The sequence below is a fragment of the Macrotis lagotis genome, chromosome 2 (genome assembly GCF_037893015.1).
Source record: "Macrotis lagotis isolate mMagLag1 chromosome 2, bilby.v1.9.chrom.fasta, whole genome shotgun sequence".
Classification (NCBI taxonomy): domain Eukaryota; kingdom Metazoa; phylum Chordata; class Mammalia; order Peramelemorphia; family Peramelidae; genus Macrotis; species Macrotis lagotis.
The window spans coordinates 142,843,100-142,863,912 of NC_133659.1; positions in this window are offsets into that span (position 1 = coordinate 142,843,100).

Consider the following 20,813-nt stretch of genomic DNA (forward strand, 5'->3'; position numbering starts at 1 on the left):
ACAAGAAACTCATCTGAAGCAGAGAGATACATATAGAGTAAAGGTAAAAGGTTGGAGCAAAATATATTTTGCTTCAGCTGAAGTAAAAAAAGCAGGGGTAGCAATCCTTATCTCAGACAAAGAAGCAGCAAAAATAGATACCATTAAAAGAGACAGGGAAGGAAACTTTATCCTCCTAAAAGGTACTATAGACTATAAAGTCATTTCAATATTGAATATATATGCACCCAGTGGGACAGCACCCAAATTCTTAGAGGAAAAGCTGAAAGAATTACAGGAAGACATAGACAGCAAAATTCTACTAATGGGAGACCTCAACCTCCAGCTATCAGATCTAGATAAATTGAATCATAAAACAAACAAGAAAGAAATTAAGGAGGTAAATAGATTTTTACAAAAATTAGATATGGTAGACTTATGGAGAAACCTGAATGGGGATAGAAAGGAATATACCTTTTTCTCTGCAGTACATGGAACTTACACAAAAATTGACCATGTACTAGGACATAAAAACCTAATGATCACTGCAGAAAGGCAGAAATAGTGAATACATCTTTCTCAGATCACAATGCAATAAAAGTCATATGCAATACTGGGCCAAGGACATATAGACCCAGAACAAATTCAAAACTGAATAACCTCATTTTAAAAAATGAGTGGACCAAAAAACAAATTATAGAAAGAATTAACCATTTTATCCTAGATAATGATGATAATGAAACAACAAACCAAAATCCATGGGATTCATTCAAAGTGACTCTCAGGGGATATATTATAGCTCTAAATGCATATATGAATAAATTGCAGAAAGAAGAAATCAATGAACTAAACAAGCAATTAAAAAAATAGAGAAAGAACAAATCAAAAATCCCCAATTAAGTACCAAATTAGAAGTTCTAATAATTAAAGGAGAAATTAATAAAATTGAAAAGCAAAAAACTATTGAATTAATAAATAAAACCAAAAGTTAGTATTATGAAAAAAAACAAGAAAATTGATAAACCTCTGGTCAATTTGATTAAAAAAAAAGAAAGAAGAAAACCAAATTGCTAGTAATCATAATGAAAAAGGGGAACCCACCACCAATAGAGAAGGAAATTAAAGTAATAATTCAAAATGATTTTGGCTAACTCTATGCCAATAAATTTGAAAATCTAAGTGAAATGGGTGAATATTTACAAAAATATAAGTTGCCCAGGTTAAATGAAGAAGAGATTAAATACCTAAACAACCCTATCTCAGAAAAAGAAATTCAAAAAGCCATTATTGAACTCCCTAAAAAAAAAATCTCCAGGGGCCTGATGTATTCACAAGTGAATTCTACCAAGCATTTAAAGAACAATTGGTTGCAATCCTATATAACCTCCTTGGAAAAATAGGAAAAGATGGAACTCTGCCTAACTCTTTCTATGAAACCAGTATGGTACTGTTACCTAAACAGGAAGAGTTAAACAGAGAAAGAAAATTATAGACCTATTTCCCTGATGAAAATAGATGCAAAAATCCTAAATAAAATCTAGCAAAAGGATTACAACAAGTCATCAACAGGATATACATTATGATCAAGTAGGATTTATTCCAGGAATGAAGAGTTGGTTCAATATTAGGAAAACTGTTAGTATACTCAATTATATTAACAACAAACCTATTAGAAATCAAATGATCATATCAATAAATGCTGAAAAAGCTTTTGAGAAAATACAGCATCTGTTCCTATTAAAAACACTAGAGAGCGTAGGAATAAATGGACTGTTCCCTTAAAATAATTAGCAGTATCTATCTGAAACCATCAACAAGCATTATATTCAATGGGGAGAGGCTAGAGGCAGTCCCCAATAAGATCAGGGGTGAAACAAGGGTGCCCATTATCACCACTACTATTCAATATTTTATTAGAAATGTTAGCATTAGCAATTAGAGAAGAAAAAGAAATTAAAGGAATTAGAATTGAGAAGAGACAAAATTCTCACTCTTTGCAGATCACATGATGGTCTACCTAGAGATTCCCAAGAAATCATCTAAAAAACTACTGGAAACAATAAGCAATTTTAGCAAAGTTGCAGGTTATAAAAATAAACCCTCATAAATCCTCAACTTTTCTATATATGTCTAGCAAGAAACAGCAGGAAGAGCTAGAAAGACAAATCCAATTCAAAGTAAACCTCAGACAATACAAAAATATTTAGTAGGAGTCCCCTATTTTTCAAGATAGACTCAGAATCTTTTTTGAAAGCTATTAGAAAAACACTTCTCATACAAATTAAATGAGATTTATATAACTGGGCAAATATCAACTGTTCATGGATAGGGTAGAGCTAATATAATAAAAATGACAATTCTACCAATACTAAACTATCTGTTTAGTGCCCTACCAATCAAAATTACAAAAAACATACTTTAACGAGTTAGAAAAAATTGTAAGTAAATTCATATGGAGAAATAAACAGTCAAGAATTGCCAGGAACTTAATGGGAAAAAAAAGTGCAAAAGATGGTGGCTTAGCCCTACCTGATCTAAAATTATATTAGAAAGCATCAGTCATCAAACCTGTTTGGTATGGCTAAGAAATAGAATGGTGGACCAATGGAATAGACTAAGTGTAAAAGTAGGAGATGGCTATAGTAATCTGCTGTTTGATAAACTCAAAGAGTCTGGCCATTGGGATAAAATCTCCCCCTTTGATAAAAATTGCTGGGAAAATTGGAAGTTAGTATGGAAGAAACTTAGATTAGACCAACATGTCACACCCTTTACCAAGATAAGATCCAAATGGTTACAGGACATAAGCATAAAAAACAATACTATCAGCAAATTAGAAGATCAAGGACTAGTCTACCTGTCAGATCTATGGAAAGGGGAACAGTTCATGACTAAGGAAGAGTTGGAGAACATCACCAAAAACCAATTAGATGATTTTGATTACATTAAATTAAAAAGCTTTTGCACAGATAAAATCAATGTAACCAAGATCAAAAGAAAGGTAGTAAATTGGGAAACAATCTTTACAACTAATGATTCTGAGAAAGGACTCATTTCTAAAATACACAGAGAACTGTCATATTTTTAAAACAAAAAGCCATTCCCCAATTGACAAATGGTCAAAGGATATGCAAAGGCAATTTACAGATGAGTAGATCAAAGTAATCCATAGCCATATAAAAAAATGCTCTAAATCATTATTAGAAAAATGCAAATTAAAGCTTCGTTGAGGTACTACCTCACACCTGTCAGATTGGCCAGTATGACCAGGAAGGATAATGATCATTGTTGGAAGGGATGTGGGAAATCTGGGACACTATTACACTGTTGGTGGAGCTGTGAACTCATCCAACCCTTCTGGAGAGCTATTTGGAACTATGCCCAAAGGGCAACAAAAATGTACATACCCTTTAACCCAACATTACCACTACTGGGTCTATACCCTGTAGAGATGAGGAAAAAGGGTAAAAACATTACTTGTACAAAAATATTTATGGCAGCCCTGTTTGTGGTGGCAAAGAATTGGAAATCCAGTAATGTCTTTCAATTGTGGAATGGCTTAGCAAACTGTGGTATATGCGTGTCATGGAACACTATTGTTCTATTAGAAACCAGGAGGGATGGGATCTCAGGGAAGCCTGGAGGGATTTGCATGAACTGATGCTGAGTGAGATGAATAGAATTAGAAATACACTGTACACCTTAACAGCAACATGTTAGTGATGTTCAACCTTGAAGGACTTGCTCATTCCATCAGTGCAACAATCGCGAACAATTGTGGGCTGTCGGCAAAGGAGAGTACCATCTGTATCCAGATAAGGAGCTGTGGAGTCTGAACAAAATGCAAGGACTATTCCCTTTAATTTAGAAAAAACAGATAGTTTATTGTACGATCTTGTTACCTCTTAGACTTCTCTTCTGTTTAAGGATATGATTTTTCTCTCATCACACCCAATTTGGATCAAGGTACAACACAGAAACAGAGTAAAGATTGACAGAATGCTTTTTTGTGGGGGGGGGAAGGGGGAGGCAAGCAAGATTGGGGGAAAAATGTAAAACTCAAATAATATCTTTAATCAAAATAAATTTAAATTAAAAAAAAAAAACTTAACTCAGTAGTGAGTTTACTTTATTACTCTAAGTTCTGCTTTAGAATATTGACTGGGAGAACCACTACCAAAGGAAAAAACCAATTAATGTGCCATTGTTATCATTTAATTAATTTACTTCTTGACTTTTTTCTTCATGACAAATTTTGCCTATTGCTATAGGGTTAGGGTTAAGGTTAGGGTTCTAATGCTTTAGAAGAAAATGTAAATGAAATTTGAACAAAACATATTTAATTGAGATGAAATATACTAAGTTTTGAAAAAAGTGTTATTTGGGAAATAAAACAAAAGGAGCTGATTTGGTTATTTTTTCCTGCATTTAACTAATTTAGCATTAATTTGCCTGAATTTATTAATGTTGAACTCTGAACCTTGGAAGTGACCTTTTGTTGTTGTTGGTTATTTCCATTTCTATCCCAACAATCAAATAATTTATTTGCCTTGAAAATGATTTAGCTACATTTGGCTGTTTGTAGTCTAGTGGCATCAAGCAAAATTTACATTTACCTATATTATCTCTTCCATGCTTCATAATCTGTCAAAGATCTTTTGGAAAAACAAACTATTTCTTAATATGTAGATTTTCATTGGAATTCTCTAATCAAAGGAAAATTCACTGAGGCTAGAGAATTGGAAATGGTTTTAGAAATCTTAAAATTCCATTTATACCATAATGTTTATCCTTTGTTTTCAAAGAATACTATGACATCAAGGGAGTTGATGCCATCACAAGTACATGAACTAAATTTGAGTAAGGAGGTGCTGTTGCTAAGTCACATCCAGAGATGATCCTGGATATGAGGCAATCAGTTTTAAGTAACATGCCTAAAGTCACATAGCTAATACATATTGTCTGAGGCTGAATTTGAACTCCCATCCTACTGATTCTTTGGGGAAGTTAGTGTAATAGGATGTATCTTATTCCTCAGCCAGTGTATGTGTTGTTGTTTGTCCTTCATTCTCAAAGAGCTGACATCAAGAAGGTGATGCTATAACATGTATGTGAATTGGATTTGAGTTAGGGGAAGCTATGCTAAGTCACCAGCCTCACTTCCTTATACAGAACCTGTGTTATTCACTCTATTTTTAGTAGATAGGTAGCCCATTGCATACAATGTGAAGACTTGAGAATCAAATCCAATCTCCTACACTTACTAGCTTGAGTAAGTCTGTTAACCTCAATTTGATTAAGTTTCCTCAATTGTAACATGGGTCTAAATAACAGTACTCACTTTGCTGCCTTATTGTGAGGTTCAAATGAGATAACATGTGAACAGTCCCTAGCACAATTCCTGTCACATAGTATATACTATATGAAAATATTTATTCCCTTCCCTTCCCTATCTACTTTACAAATGGTAAAACGGAGGCACTTAAGGAGTTGAGTGTCTTACTCATATTCCTTCACTAAGTATAGGAAACAAATTTTCAAACCTAGTACATTATATTTATTTTTAGTCAGCAAGCAAATATATATGTATATATATATACATATATATATATGTATATATATATATATATATATATATATATATATATACACACACATATTAAGTGGTTATTTTGTGTCAGGAGCAGTGATAAGCGACAGGAGTTAAAAAAATTTGGTCCCAGCCCATTCTTATGGGGTAATGCATAAATAAGTGAATATAAGTGAATGTAAGATATATTTAATATATATATATATATTTAATATATATTTATATATATATATACAGAGATATCAAGATAATATATATAAACAAAACATATTTATAAACAACTATGCACATATAAATATATGTATACAGGGATATAAATGTAGAGAGAGTTTATATATACATATATGTGTATATATATATATATATATTTATTCTACTTAGAGTAGATATAAAGTAATCTGAGAGGGGAACCACTAACATATGATAAGTAGAGGAACAAACAAAGGTTTTTTAAATGGAAAATGTAATTTGAACTTTGTCTTGAAGGAGCCAAGGAAAACTAAGAGGCTGAGGTGAGTAAACAGGCAAATAAAGCATGGGGAACAGTCAGCAAAAAGATTAGAGTTGGGAAATAAAATCCTGTTTATAATGTATATCAAAAAAAGGATAATATAGAGATAATGAAGAGCATATGCAGTCAAATAATATTTAAAAAGTTTGGAATGTTAAGAAGGGTCAAGATTATAAATATTTTTAAATGCTAACAGAGTGTATATTTAATGCTGGAGGTAATTGGGAATCACTAGATGTCATGGCAGGAGCAGGTATGTTGAGTTGTACTAATATGGTGAGAGCTTTGCTTTAGGAAAATCACCTTGGCGTATAAGAAAGGAATAGATTGTAACAGGGGTAGACAGGAAGAAAGATGTTAGTTAAATACTATTGCAATAACCATGTAAAATATGATGAGGACCTGATTAGTGTTATGGCTACTTCAGTAGAGAGAAAGGAACATAAATGAGAAATATTATCAAGGTAAGAAAGACTAGATTTGACAATAGTGTTTTTCAGTTGCAAGACATGGCACACTAGTATTTTGAACTTAGTGATCAAAAGCTTCTGCTTTTTGTTCTTCATTATATATCATTAGATCATTTTACAATGCATAAAAATGGAAAAGCCAACAAATAGTGAACAAGAATATGTTAAGCATCTATTTTGTGTAGACTTTGAGCTATGATCAGTCTCTAGTGAAACAAAGACAAACATGAAAAATGTGTATTTTCAAGGATCTAATTCTACTGGGGAGAGATAATGTGTCAACACAATAAATGGGAAGGAGTGATGTGTTTGGAATTAAATGCATGAGTTATACTCATGACTCAGTCACATACAAACTTTGTGACCTTGGGCAAGTGCATTAATCTCTCTAGGACCTGACTCCTTATATTATCCCAGGCACTTCTCACAGAATGCTGCTTTGCCCTAAAATTCATCGTGTCTGCCTGTAGCCTTTGTTAAAGGTTCATCTCCTCTACCTGTGTAGCTACCTCACATCTGCACCTTCCCAATATTTCCATCTTAGGTTCAGGACTAGAGCTCTAGCTTGTGTTTTTACCTGAGGGTGTTTTATTGTTCTTTTAAGTGGCCGCTTCCTTCCTTCCAGCTGTGAGGTGGGCCTCCTGGGCTTCAAATGTGATATTATCATTTGACTGAAAGTTCCCCAAGGAGAGTGGGTTTTTATCAGTCTAATCCTTTCTCAACTTCAGTAGGCTTCTCTCTAGTTACCTATAATCTACCTAAATTTATTCTTACATGGTTACCTTACTCTCACTTTATCATACTCTTCCTAATCCCAGTACTTACTGTCCTTACTAATTGTCTCCTACTATATTCCCTTCTCCCTTACCATCACATTCTAGATCTCTCCCTGATCTCTCTGTAACACCAATTCCATAATAAATTTTCTCACATCTTAAACCTTTTCCATTTTTTTAATCTTTTGCCTCTGACTGAGATATGTCTTCCTCTCTGAAGTCACCACTATTTTGCCATCCTTTTGACTACTGGTTATAACTTGATTCTTATTCTGTGCTTCTTCACTGATTGGTTATAGTGGAAGAATCAGAATAGTCTTTTCTCCTCATTACCACTTCCAAACTCAGTATCTTTGTGTAGCCTGCCTGTCTTTGAGGTTTATTCAATCTATTGAGCATGCTTTATATGGTTATAGTTCCAAAAGTCATTGGCATAGAACTCTCTCCTTATTAGTAGAGGTCAATATGCTAGAGGTAAGCAGTGGTGAGAAAGGAGAGAGGTTGGAAAGAGAGGGAGGGAAGTAATGGTGGGAATCAATCAATTAACACTGGTTTGACAGAATGATACCTAATTTTACGTTGAGTTTGGTTGTTAATTCATTTGAATCCCATCACTGGAAGAAAGGGGAGAAAAGGAAGGGGGGGGAGAGAACAATTTCTTCACCTTTGGACCTGCAGCACATTTATGAGTCTAGTAAGGCTCTTCAGTTGCTGCAGATGCTTTATGTTTCTGGCTTTAAGAGAGAAATGATGGAAGCTGTTATGAGTGGAACTGGTTTTCTCCATCACATTCCTTTAAGTTGCTTGTTGGCAATAGGGTACCCCAACCTCTGTCTCTGAACTCCACTCTCTCATCTCCAACTGTTTAGAGGACATAATGTACTTATTGAGACAGGTATTTCCAATTCAACATTTACAAAATTGAACTCTTTATTTTACCCCAAATCTTCTCTTATTTTATTCCATGAAATTAATCTGCTGTCAAATCCTATCAATTCTATTTCTAACTCTTCTATCTCTCATGTAAACACACTTCTCCCTCCCACCATTACCATCATCATTGCTCAGACCCTCATCTCCTCTTGCCTGGATTATTGCAAAAATATATATTTTTTTCATTTTTATTGATTTTCCTACTTACAGTTTTTCTACTGCTCTTATATATGCAAAGCTCATTTACCAATATCATCTTCTTAAAATACATATATAAATCTTGTCAACCATCTCTTCTCTGGATAAAAATAAGGTAACTATATTGCTTCCACGATTAAATATGAAAGCCTCTGTTCGACCATTAAAGCTCTTTACAACCTGCTTTCTTTGTATCTTTCAAGTCTTCTCAGACTTTACTCTCTTTCACATAATCTAGATTCCAGCACTACTTTTATCCTTCTTGATCCTTGTATGTATATCCAAACCTTGTGCTTTAATTTACTGTGCAACATTCCTGTCATGTTCTCTCTCCTCATCTTTAGCTTCATTCAAGTCTCAATAAAACATCCCACCTTCTGCAATAAACTTAATCCATTTTAGTACTAATACCTTCTCTCTGACACCACAGCTAATCCTATCTATCTATCTATCTATCTATCTATCTATCTATCTATCTATCTATCTATCTATCTACCTACTAGATACATGAATATTTGAATGCTGTTTCAATCCATTTGAATGTGGAGTGATGAGATAAATTTTGTTGTATCCCAGCATTTAGCACAGTGCAACATACATTACAAAAACTTAACAAATATTGCTTAACTTGTTAACCATTTAAATGCTTTCTCATTATAAATAAGTTATCTTTTATTCATGCATACATATATCTACATATATACAATAAGGAACTACTCTATCAAATATGAGAGTGACATTGTCAGACTTAGTTTAGGATTGTGAATTTGGTGGTAATGTGAATTGTAAAGGGCAGAAACTAGACAAATTGAAATATATTATTTCTATTAAGAATATTTTAATTGTAAATAGAAGACGAAAATGGTTCAATTTTATGTGTGCACATACATACAAATATATGTGCTTATAGCATCACAAAATTCTTAGTATATGTTATTTAAGTTCTAATTGATAGTTATGTTTGTAATATAGATGTATAAATATATTCACACTTACAATACAAAATAAATGGAATGTAATTTTTCACCTAATTAATAACTGAGATCTGGAAAGACCTTTTATAGAAAAAAATCTTTTTTTTTATTTATTTAAGGAAATGGGGTTAAGTGATTTGCCCAGGATTTTACAGCTAGGTAATTATTAAATATCTGAGTCTAGATTTTAACTCAGGTCCTCCAGACTGGTGCTCTATCCACTGTTACCTAGCTGCACATAGAAAATACTCTCAAAGCCTCAGGAGATAAAAATGAAAAAGTAGTACAGTACATGAATGAGAAATAGCTTATATAAATGGACAGAGATAAGACATCCTGATTTGATATATTGTGTGTGAAAGGATAAAATATAAAATTAAAAACCTAGCATTTATATAGATAATATTTACATATATAAATATTTGTAAATAGATTTACAATTAATTCTGAATCATTCTCACATAGTTCATTCTGAATTCATTCTCACAACAACTCTGTGAAGGAGGTGTTGATCTTATCTGACAGATGAATAAACTGAGGCAGACAATGGTTAAGTGATTTCTTAAGTGACACACAATAAATATCTGAAGCAGCTTTTGAACTTGGTTCTTACTTACTTCAGGTCCAATACTCTTCTCTACTGCTGCACTACTGCAAAGTAGGTTGAATTCATATTATAAAGGACTTCAAATACCAAACAGAGAAATATTTATGCAATAATGGGTACATTAAGGAGTTACTATAGCTTATCAAATATGTGAGTGATGTTCTCAAATATAGTTTAGGACTGTCAATTTTGTAGTAATATAAATTGCAAAATGCAGAAATTTTAGACAAATTTAAATATATTATTTCTGAGAAGTATATTTTAATTACAAACAGAAGAAGAAAAACATTTATTTTTATTTTTTACACATTGGCTTTCATTTTGAAATTAAATTTATTCTTTCAATTTTCTCTCAAAGATTTTATGATTTTGATTGTGATACTTTAAATGAAGCAACTATAATAATTTAAATGGGATAAAATTTTCTATTTTGTCTGCATAAGTTCTTGAAATGTATAATATTTGAAATATTTACCATGAAACAATAATTAGTAATTATTAATCATCATGCTGCCATATATAATTGAGCTGTCTTCAGGATTATATCATAAGTCGACATTATTTATTAATAACATTTTAGATATCAGGTATTGGGGATATAAAAGAAAAAATAAAGCATTCTTTCTCTACAAGTAGTTTCATGTGAACCCAAACAAATAAATGCAAATTATATACAAAATAATATCAGTAAAATGGCATTAATAGATGAGAGGAAAAGCCTAATCTAAGAAATAGTGTTATAATTTAACATTGTTGGAAGATAAATATTCTAAGAAGTGTTGGGTAGGAAGGACATATTACAGACATAGAAAATGAAATGTTATATACGTTGAAAGCAAATAGATTGACTTAGCCTGAATGTAGAGTACATTTTACACAGAAAGATGATCAGGAGCCAGATTCAAAGGACATAAAATGTAAAACAGAAGAATTTATATTTTACCCTACATGTTATAGGGATTATCTTGGGTTTTTGAACAAGGTTATCCTAAAATACTAAATGATGAACTAATGGTCATATTTGAGTTTTAGAACTCTATTGCATTTGCAACTTTTTAAATGATAGTTTGGAGAATGTATATATTGAGAGGAACAAGTCCAAGTATGGAGTATTGCAATAATCCAGAATGAGGGATACTCACTGTGTGGGTAATGAGATGAAGGTGTTAAGTAAGACTGTTAACTTATCAGATCAGTGAATCAATGGAAAATGAAGAATCAATGATAACCAAAAAACTCACCTAACTCGAAATGTGTGAGATACTTGACAGAAGTATAGGGTAATTAGGAAGAGAAGTGAGCTGAAAGAAAGGGAGGAGAGGAGAAATTATGAGTTCTGGTTTGGACAAGTTGAACTCTTGGGAAATCTGTATACAGTGGTTCGATAGGCAATAGAATTTACTATTGTGAAGCTATGTCTTATGAGACAGAATAGCTTTAATTAAATAGATCCCAAGCCATTTGAATATAATAGAGTAGAAATGTAAACTAGTGAGAGCTGATAAAAATATTAAAGTAGGGTATTGACTGTATTTAAAGGAGAGATGATAACTCAGTATAAGGTCTTGAGATATACTTCTAATTAGGAATCAGATATAATGATACACTGAAGGAGATTGAGGAAGTTTGCCTAGATAAATGGAAGAAGAGTCAAGCTATCCCTGTAATGACAATAAGGAAAACTTTATATCAAGGAGGAAGGGGTTGGTCAACATTGTCAAATACTGTAGATTTGTGGGAGAAAAGGTCAATAGTAGATCCTTGGTGAATTTAAAGACAACAGTTTAAGTTGAATCATAAGGTCAGATTAGAAATCATAAAGGTCTAGGAAAAGAAACTGCATGTATCCATCTAAACAGGATCTTTTTACAAGTTGCCATTAATTGTTGGAAGTGTCTGTTAACATCATGACAAATTATATATTACAATTTTTCTTTGCACCTGCAGATGCTCAGTTGATTTATCACTTCAGGTGAATATGTCAAAAAGTGAAACATTTCTATTTTTATTTTTAAACCATAGACATTGAATTGGAAGAGAGACTTCAGTGATGAATTTTGAAATCAAGTGAAATGAGGTATAACTTCTTAGGTAGTGACTCATGATTAGTTAGTATACTGCATACACCAATGAGCAACTCTTGGATAGTGGGAAATCTGAACATCTCTTTGCCAGCTATGTTTGCAGCTGTGAATGATTTTTGAACAAATTTAGACACATAGACTTTGCTAATCTAACAATTTTGCTAGGACCATGCAGGTAACTAAATGTAGTCTCTGTTCTTTCATACTTTATAGTGTATTATAGAAAAATGCTTGGTATGAGAATGGGGTATTAGTTTTTCTTAGTACTATGGTAGTAGGAATAGTCATATCTAACTAAAAGGGCAAAACAGGTCTTAAGGACAGAGAGGTTTGGCTAATTGGAAAAGAGAAGCTTCAGAAAATCATGACCAATAGATTATAGAATTATCAGATGATGCATATTATTGATTACTTTATTACTTAGGTGAAAATAGATTTTATACAATTCACCAGGGTGTTGAAATACAGCAAATGGATTAATGCATATAAATAATTTGTATCATGAGATTGAAGGATTAGGAAAAACTTCAAATATGAAAAAATTGAAAACTAGCTCATATTTTTCTTTTACATAAAATGAACCAGTCAAACATTTATGTCAATTGTAAGAATTTGGAAAAAATTTAACTAGTATTAATGACCATAATTAGACAATGAGAATAACTTAGTTTCTATTTCAAATTATTAATTTCTAGTGCCTATTGGACCCCCATGAACAGATTTACTAAAAGTTCAACTGGCCCAAAACAAAACTCATAACCTTCCTCCTCTCCCTTTCCTTCAACTTACTTCTCTTCCTAACTTCCCTCTACTTCTGCCAAGGATCTCACATATTTCTAGCTATATGGATTTTTCTATCTATCCTTGGGTCTTCATTTTCTGAATTGATAATTTGAGTTATAAATTATATAGAATATTGGTCAAATATGATATGATTTTTGTATACAGCCCATGACTGAAATGTAAAAATTTTTGGTAACTCATTACAGGTGACTGTTAGGTTGGATCTGGTCCTAGGGTTAGAGTTTGCTGATCCATGCTCTAATAGTACTAACATATGAAATTATCATTGGGCCTAATATTTATATATTCCCTGTTTAAAGGGTTCATGTGAATTAGGAAGAACTCAGTGATCAATCATTATCAAAATAAATTATCACTTGAATAATTGACATTCATTATTGTCAATATAAGCTGTCATTAGTGAAGAGTAAATTATCCTTTATACAGGATGCTGTAATGTTCCATCATTAAAATTTCAAAAGAATTAAGTAAAACTATAGTGATTTTAAGGGCAGTGAAGTGAACAATGGATAAAACACTAGATCTGGAGTGAGGAAGTCTCATCTTTGTGAGTTCAGATCATGATCAAGACAACTTGCTATCTGTGTGATCCTGAGCAGGTTACTCAGGCCTGCTTGCCACAGTTGACTCATCTGTAGAATGAGTTGGAGAAGGAAATACAAACCATTTCAGTATCTTTGACCAAAAACACCCACAAATGGGACCACAAGAAGTCAGATACTGCTTGAAAAGTACTGAACCACAATGATAATTTTAACAATAAAAATTGAGGCCAGAATTATATGCTGCTTCCCTCAGGAAACATTATTTTCTGGCAACTTTTTAAGTTTTTCAAGAGATTGAGCAACTCTTTTAATCCATTACAGAATCCTTGCTGATGCATTGGAACATTATTTGAAGGTAGCTGTAGGCAATGCAATCAGTATTCTGAATTTATTAATGCACTGAATGGTATTCCTATGGCATGAAAGAAGTTTTATTATTCCCAAAGAATCTAATATCATCACAGTGTGACTTTGAAATTAGAAAAAGATATGAACTTTTTTGAGTCTGAAAAGAATTAATGTTATGAGGATGACTTTTAAATTAATGTTAGATTATCTACCAATCAATAGTTGAACCAAGAGACTTCCAGTCAAGATGGCAGAAAGAAGCCAGGAATTGTGCTAAGCTCTTTCCTTCAGAATCAACATTAATCAAGTCTCTCAACAGATTTTGGAGTTACAGAACCCAAAAAAGAACATTGTCCAGCAAGGTCTGTCATGGGAGGAGCCTGGGTGTATCTAAGGAAGAAAGCAGAGAGCCACCATACTGACAGTATGGAGAGGGCGGACTATGTGGGAACTTCAACTAAGGGAATGGAGACTTGCTTACCAGGCTGTGATGGGCAGCTCCAGAATCCTGGGAAAACTCCAGCATGGGTGCCAAGGATCCCTATTTAGCTGGTTGAGGTTGGTCTGGATAGCTTGATCTGAATGATAAGCCCCTGTGGTTCCCAGCAGACATCCCAGAGACAGCTCCAGGTGTTCCCACCTTTCCCAACTGCTCAGGCAGTATGTATCTGACAAGCTCAATGCAGATCAGAGAGAGAACATCAGGCATTCTTTAGGTAGATCCACTGAGCAACCATCTGGTATTCTTAACATTTGACAGCTCCTGGCAAGTAAGCAAGCTACTAGTGTTCTCAACACTGAAGGTTTATAAGCAATCCTTTCCTCCAGGAAAAGAACTGTGGAACAGATAAAAGTGTCAAAATGAATAAGAAACACGAGAGCAATGTAGGGTCAATTAAAAGTTACCTTGAAGATAAGGATGGATGAAAAACTAGATCTGAAAAGGATGGCAGAAGGGATGTTACATGTGAAATTTCAGAGAATATAAATTGATCTCCAGTCCAGGGAGATTTCTTAGAAGAGCTAATAAAGGAGTTTAAAAATCAAAGGACAAAATTGTGGAAAGAAATGGAAGAAAAAATTAATATCTTGTAACAAAAGGTGACAGAAGAAAACCAATCCTTTAAAAATACAATTAGGTAAATTGAAAAAGAAAATAGCTCTTTTTTAACAATAGAATTGACCAAATGGAAAAAGAGATGCAAAAAACTTATAGAAGAAAAATAGTCCCTTGAAAAACAGAATTAGACTAAAGAAGTTGATAATTCCTTAAGACACCAAGAATCTGTTAAACAAAATAAAAAATGAAAATATAGAAGAAAATGCAGAAAACATCATTGGTAAAACAATGACCTGAAAAATACATCTAGGAGAGGATTTGAGAAAAATTGGACTACTTAAAAGCCATGATCAAAAAGACAGCATCAAAGGCATTCTTCAGAAAATTGTGAAGAACTGTCCTGACATTCTGGAACCAGAGGGCAAAATACTCATAGAAATAATGTACTAATCACCTTCTGAAAGGGATTCTAAAGTGGAAATGCCAAGGAATAATGTCAACACAATACAGAATTTTTAGATCAAGGAGAAAATCCTGCAAGTAGCCAGAAAAAAGCAATTAAAACACCGAGGAGTCATAGCAGGAATACACAGGACTTGGTTTCATCAACATTAAAGATCAAAGGGCCTGAATACGATATTCTGAAGGACAAGGGAACTTATATTGCAATAATCAAATAATCAGAAAAATTGAGCATATTCTTTTAAGGGGAAAAGATGGATATTTAACAAAATTGTTGACTTAACATTTCCTGATGAAAAGACCAGAGTTGGAGAGAAAAATTTTTAGGTTGTGTTTTTTTTTTTTTGCAAGGCAAATGGGGTTAAGTGGCTTGCCCAAGGCCACACTGCTAGGTAATTATTAAGTGTCTGAGACCGGATTTGAACCCAGGTACTCCTGACTCCAAGGCCGGTGCTTTACCCATGATGCCACCTAGCCACCCCTGGAGAGAAAATTTGATTTTCAAACATGAGACTCAAGAGAATCATGAAAAAGTAAACAGGGGAAAAGAAAAAGACCAAAATTCAATTAAATTGGTTACAATGAAGTATACTTAGAATATGGATATAAGTTAATTTTGATGGAATAATTTACAAAAATTAAGATATTAAGAAGTGGGGGATATATTGAGATGGGAGGAAGGGGGAGGCAGAAAGGAGTAAATTGAAACACATTAAGAGCCTGGAAAGGACCTATTACAGTAGCAGGAAAGAAATGAGAGGGTGAGAAATGCTTGAATCTTACTGTCATGGGATTTTACTGAAAGAAGGAATAACACATAAATCCATTTGCCATTAGAAATTTATCTTACCCTTCAAGTATAAGGAGGAGGAGAGGAAAGGGAAGGAGAGAATGATAGAAGGGAGGGAAGGAAGGAAGAAGGGCAAAAGGGAAAGAGGGAAGAAAAAGGTAGAGAAAAAGACTGATAAAAGGGCAGTCAGATTGTGAATGGGATGGACTGTCCCATAAAATGGAACAGGATTAAAAACCAGAATCTGATAATGTGCTGTTTATAAAAAAACACATTTGAAGCACTGAGATTCATACAAAATAAAGGTAATAGGTTAGCGGAGAATATATTATGCTCCACCTAAAGCAAAAACCAAAAAAAAAAAAAATAACTGGGGGTAGTAATTGCAAAAATAGATCTTATTAAAAGGAATAAGGAAGGAAACAACATTTTCCTAAAAAGTATCATAGATAATGAAGTCATTTCTATACAAAGCATTATATATATATATATATATATATATATATATATTATATATATATAATATATATATATATATATAGTGGTATAACATCAAATTTCATAGAGGAGAAGCTAAATGAATTATGATAGAAAGATATAGCTAAATTTTACTGGTGTGGGACCTCAACCTTCTGCTCTCAGAAGCAAATACATTACCATAAAATAAATTAGAATGAAGATTAAGAGATAAATGGAATTTTAGAAAAGTTAGATATGTTAGATCTCTTGAGAAAACTAAATGAGTATAGAAAGGAATATAACATTTTTTGTGTGGTCTTGACACCTTAACAAATATTGGTCATGTATTTGTTCATAAAAACATTATAAATAAATGCAGAAAGAGAAATATTGAATGCATTCTTTTCAGATCATCATATAACAAAAAATAATATGAAATATATGGCAAGGGAAAGATATGCTTCAATTTTTTTGGAAGCTAAATAACTTAGTATTAAACAATGAGTGGATCAAACAACAAATCATAGAAATAAATGGATAATCTTTTTATATATTTGATTTTAAAAAGAGAGAAAAATAAATAACTATATCAGAAATGAAAGAAGTGAAGTCACCACCAATGAGGAAGAAATTAAAGTAGCAATTCACAATTATTTTGCACAACTGTATGTCAATAAATAAATATATAATAATTTCATCCAAGACACTGATCATAAAGAGAAAACATACCAGTTCCTCTTTTATTTTCTTTTTTTCTTAGGTTTTTGCAAGGCAAATGGGGTTAAGTGGCTTGCCCAAGGCCACACAACTAGGTAATTATTACTTGTCTGAGGTCAGATTTGAACTCAGGTACTCCTGATTACTGTGCCACCTAGTTGACCTACACCCTGGGGAGCACTGGACACAACTTGAAAGATCAGTGAGGGGGGTCTCTGCCGGAGTGAGGAAACCCAGATCTCATAGCACTCAGCAAGCAGCCCAGATCCAAGAAACAGAAATAGGTGGAGCCAGTAAGCAGGAGCCCCCAGGCTTGAGTGCTGAACCTAGGTAGGGAATGGAGAGTGACTTTTGAGGTCTTTCCTCTGTACCTGGAATTGGACTCTGGGGCTCTGACCCCATTCACATCCTGTTCACAGTCCCCCCACCTCAGCCCCGGGTAAAGGGTTGCACTTCACAGACCAGGCGTGAAGACAGAACTTCACCCATGGAGATCCTTGTGAGAGGGGGTGTCCCAATACTACTCAAAAGCTCAGAAAGCACCCCAAAACCAGGCTGGTGAAATCAGTAAACAAGGAAAAAAGAGGAACAACCATTGAAAAATACATTGAATATCATCCCAAGAAGGATCAAAATACTCAATGTGAAGATGAGGAAGTACAAGCTACTGAATCTAAAGACTCCAAGAAAATCAGATATTGGGCTCAGGCTATGGCAGAGCTCAAAAGAGAGTTTTGAAAATCATGTGATGGAGATAGAAAAAAAATTGGGAAAACAAATGATGCAGGAAAAACATGAAAAAGAAGTCAGCAGCTTAGTCAAGTAGAACCAAAAATATCCTGAAGAAAATAATGTTAAAAACCAGCATAGTTCAAATGGATAAAACAGTTCAAAAACTTATTGAGGAGAAGAATACATTAAAAATCAGAATTGCTCAGATGGAAAAAAAGAGATAAGAAAACTCTCAGAGGAAAATAAATCCTTCACATCTAGAATGGAACTAAAGGAAGATGCTGGCTTTACAAGAAGTCAAGACACAAAATGTCAAAAGAAAAAGAATGAAAAATTAGAAGAAAATGTAAACCATGTCATTGAAAAAATAACTGATATGGAAAACAGATCCAGGAAAGATAATTTAAGAATTATTGGGATACCTGAATGTCATGATCAGGAAAAGAGCCTTGACAACTTTTTTTAAAGAATTCCTACAGGAAAATTGCAGATATCCTAGAAGCAGAGGGAAAAATAAAAATTGAGAGAATCCACCAATGTCCCTGAGAAAGAGATCCAAAAAACACAATCCCCTAGGAATAGTATAGTCAAGTTCCAGAACTCACAAGTCAAAGGGAAAATATTACAAGCAGCCAGAAGGACACAATTCAGATGTCATGGAGCTGCAGTCAGGATAACACAAGATTTAGCAGCAACTATATTAAGGGCTCATAGGGCTTAGAATATAATATTCAAGAAAGCAAAAAAGCTTGGAGTACAACTGCAAATCAACTACCCAGCAAAACTGAAGATCTTCTTCCAGGGAAAAAAGATGTATTTCCAATGAACTAGGGGAATTTCAAATGTGACCATTAAAGTGTTGAGAGCTGAAAATAAAGTTTGATGTTCAAATACAGGACTTAGGTGAAGTATAGAGAGTGGAGGAGAAGGCTAAAATATGAGGGAATTAATGATGATGAACTACATGTATTCCTGCATAGGAAATGATACTGATAATGCTCATATGGACCTTCTCATTTACTGGAGCAGGTAGAAGGAGCTTTTATAGATGAAGCACAGGAGAGAGCTGAATTTGAAGATTTAATATAGTGTAAAAATGGAGTCAATGCATAAAAGGGAAATGTAATGGGAGTAAGAGAAAGGAGAGGTGGAATAGGCTAGAATATTTCATATAATAAGTTTTTTTTATTACAATAAGCTATTGCAATGATATAGAAGGGAGGTAGGAAAGGGGGAATGGGGAAACCTCTCTCATCAGAGGTGAGTAGGAGCGGAAACAGCATATATACTCAATGGGGTGTAGACATCTAGAGTAAGAAGGAGAGAAGGGGGATGGGGTAAGTTGGGGGATGTGAGTGATAGAGGAGAGGGCAGACTATGGGGGAGAGTGGTCAGATATAACACATTTTCTTTTGTTACTTCTTGCAAGGGGCTGGGATTGGATGGCCTTTCTGGGACCATAAGACTGGGTGGATGCTGGGCTTAAGGGGTGGTATGTGGTCTCAGGGCCTCTTGGCCCCAGGGCTGAGGATCTGTCTGCTGTGCCACTTGGCTGCCCTACAGTACATTTAAGAAGAGGGACACAGTAAAAGTAGAAAGAAAATATAGTGTATAGTTGTGGGAAAGTACAAAATGTAGGGAGTTGCAATCAGCAATGGCAACAGTGGAAAAATTTTGGAGTAGTTTTAGTGATGGACTTAGCATAAAGAATGTGATATGCACGTGACAGAGCTGGAGGTATTGGAACACAGACTGATGCACATTGTCTATCATCATCATCATCATGATTATTATCACCATTATTTTTAATTTTAATTTTTAATTTTTTTCTCTTTACTTTATTGCTCATGCAGGTCTATTTTGGGGGGGTGAAAGGGTATTATGTTTACTCTCAAACAATAATATTTTAGTAATGTATAAAAGCATCATTTGTACAAAAATAAGAATAAATAGATAAAGACACTAAAAGAAAAAAAAGTATGGACTAATCTCATCTCCATTATTTGTCACAATGCCTGTGTCCAAAAATGTGCATGGACCAAAATATTTCATCTTTGAATTCTATAGATATGTATGATTGTTTAAAATAATAAGAAGAAATTGATTAATTAATTAAAAGATTTATACTTGGGAATGCAGAGTTGATTCAATATTAGAAAAACTCTTAGTATAATTGACATAACCTAACAGAAATCATATAATTTCAATAGATTATTTTTTTTTTAGGCAAAAAAGCACCTCTTTCTATTAAAAACACTAGAGATAATAGGATTCAACATGCAGCACCTACCTAAATTCACAAACAAGCTTTAAATGTAATGGGGATAAGCTAGAATCATTATCAATAAGAGCAGGGTAGAAACAAGGATGCTTTATCACCACTGTTATTCAATATTTCATTAGAAATGTTAGTGTCAGCAATAAGAAAGAAAATGAAATTGAAGGAATTAGAATTGACAATGAAGAAGATTTTGTAGATGATTTGGTCATCTAAGGAAAGCTGGTTGACTCAATGGATAGAGTACCAGCCCTGGAGACAGGACAGTCTGAGTACAAATTTGGTCTCTAACACTTCATACTTACCAGCAGTGTGACCTTGGGCAAATCACTTACCACACTTTCTCTCTCACATCAATAACAAAAGGGGGGGGCAGTTAGGTGGTGCAGTGGATAGAGCACCGGCCCTGGAGTCAGGAGTGCCTGAGTTCAAATCTGGCTTCAGCCACTTAATAATTCCCTAGCTGTGTGGTCTTGGGCAAGCCACTTAACCCCCA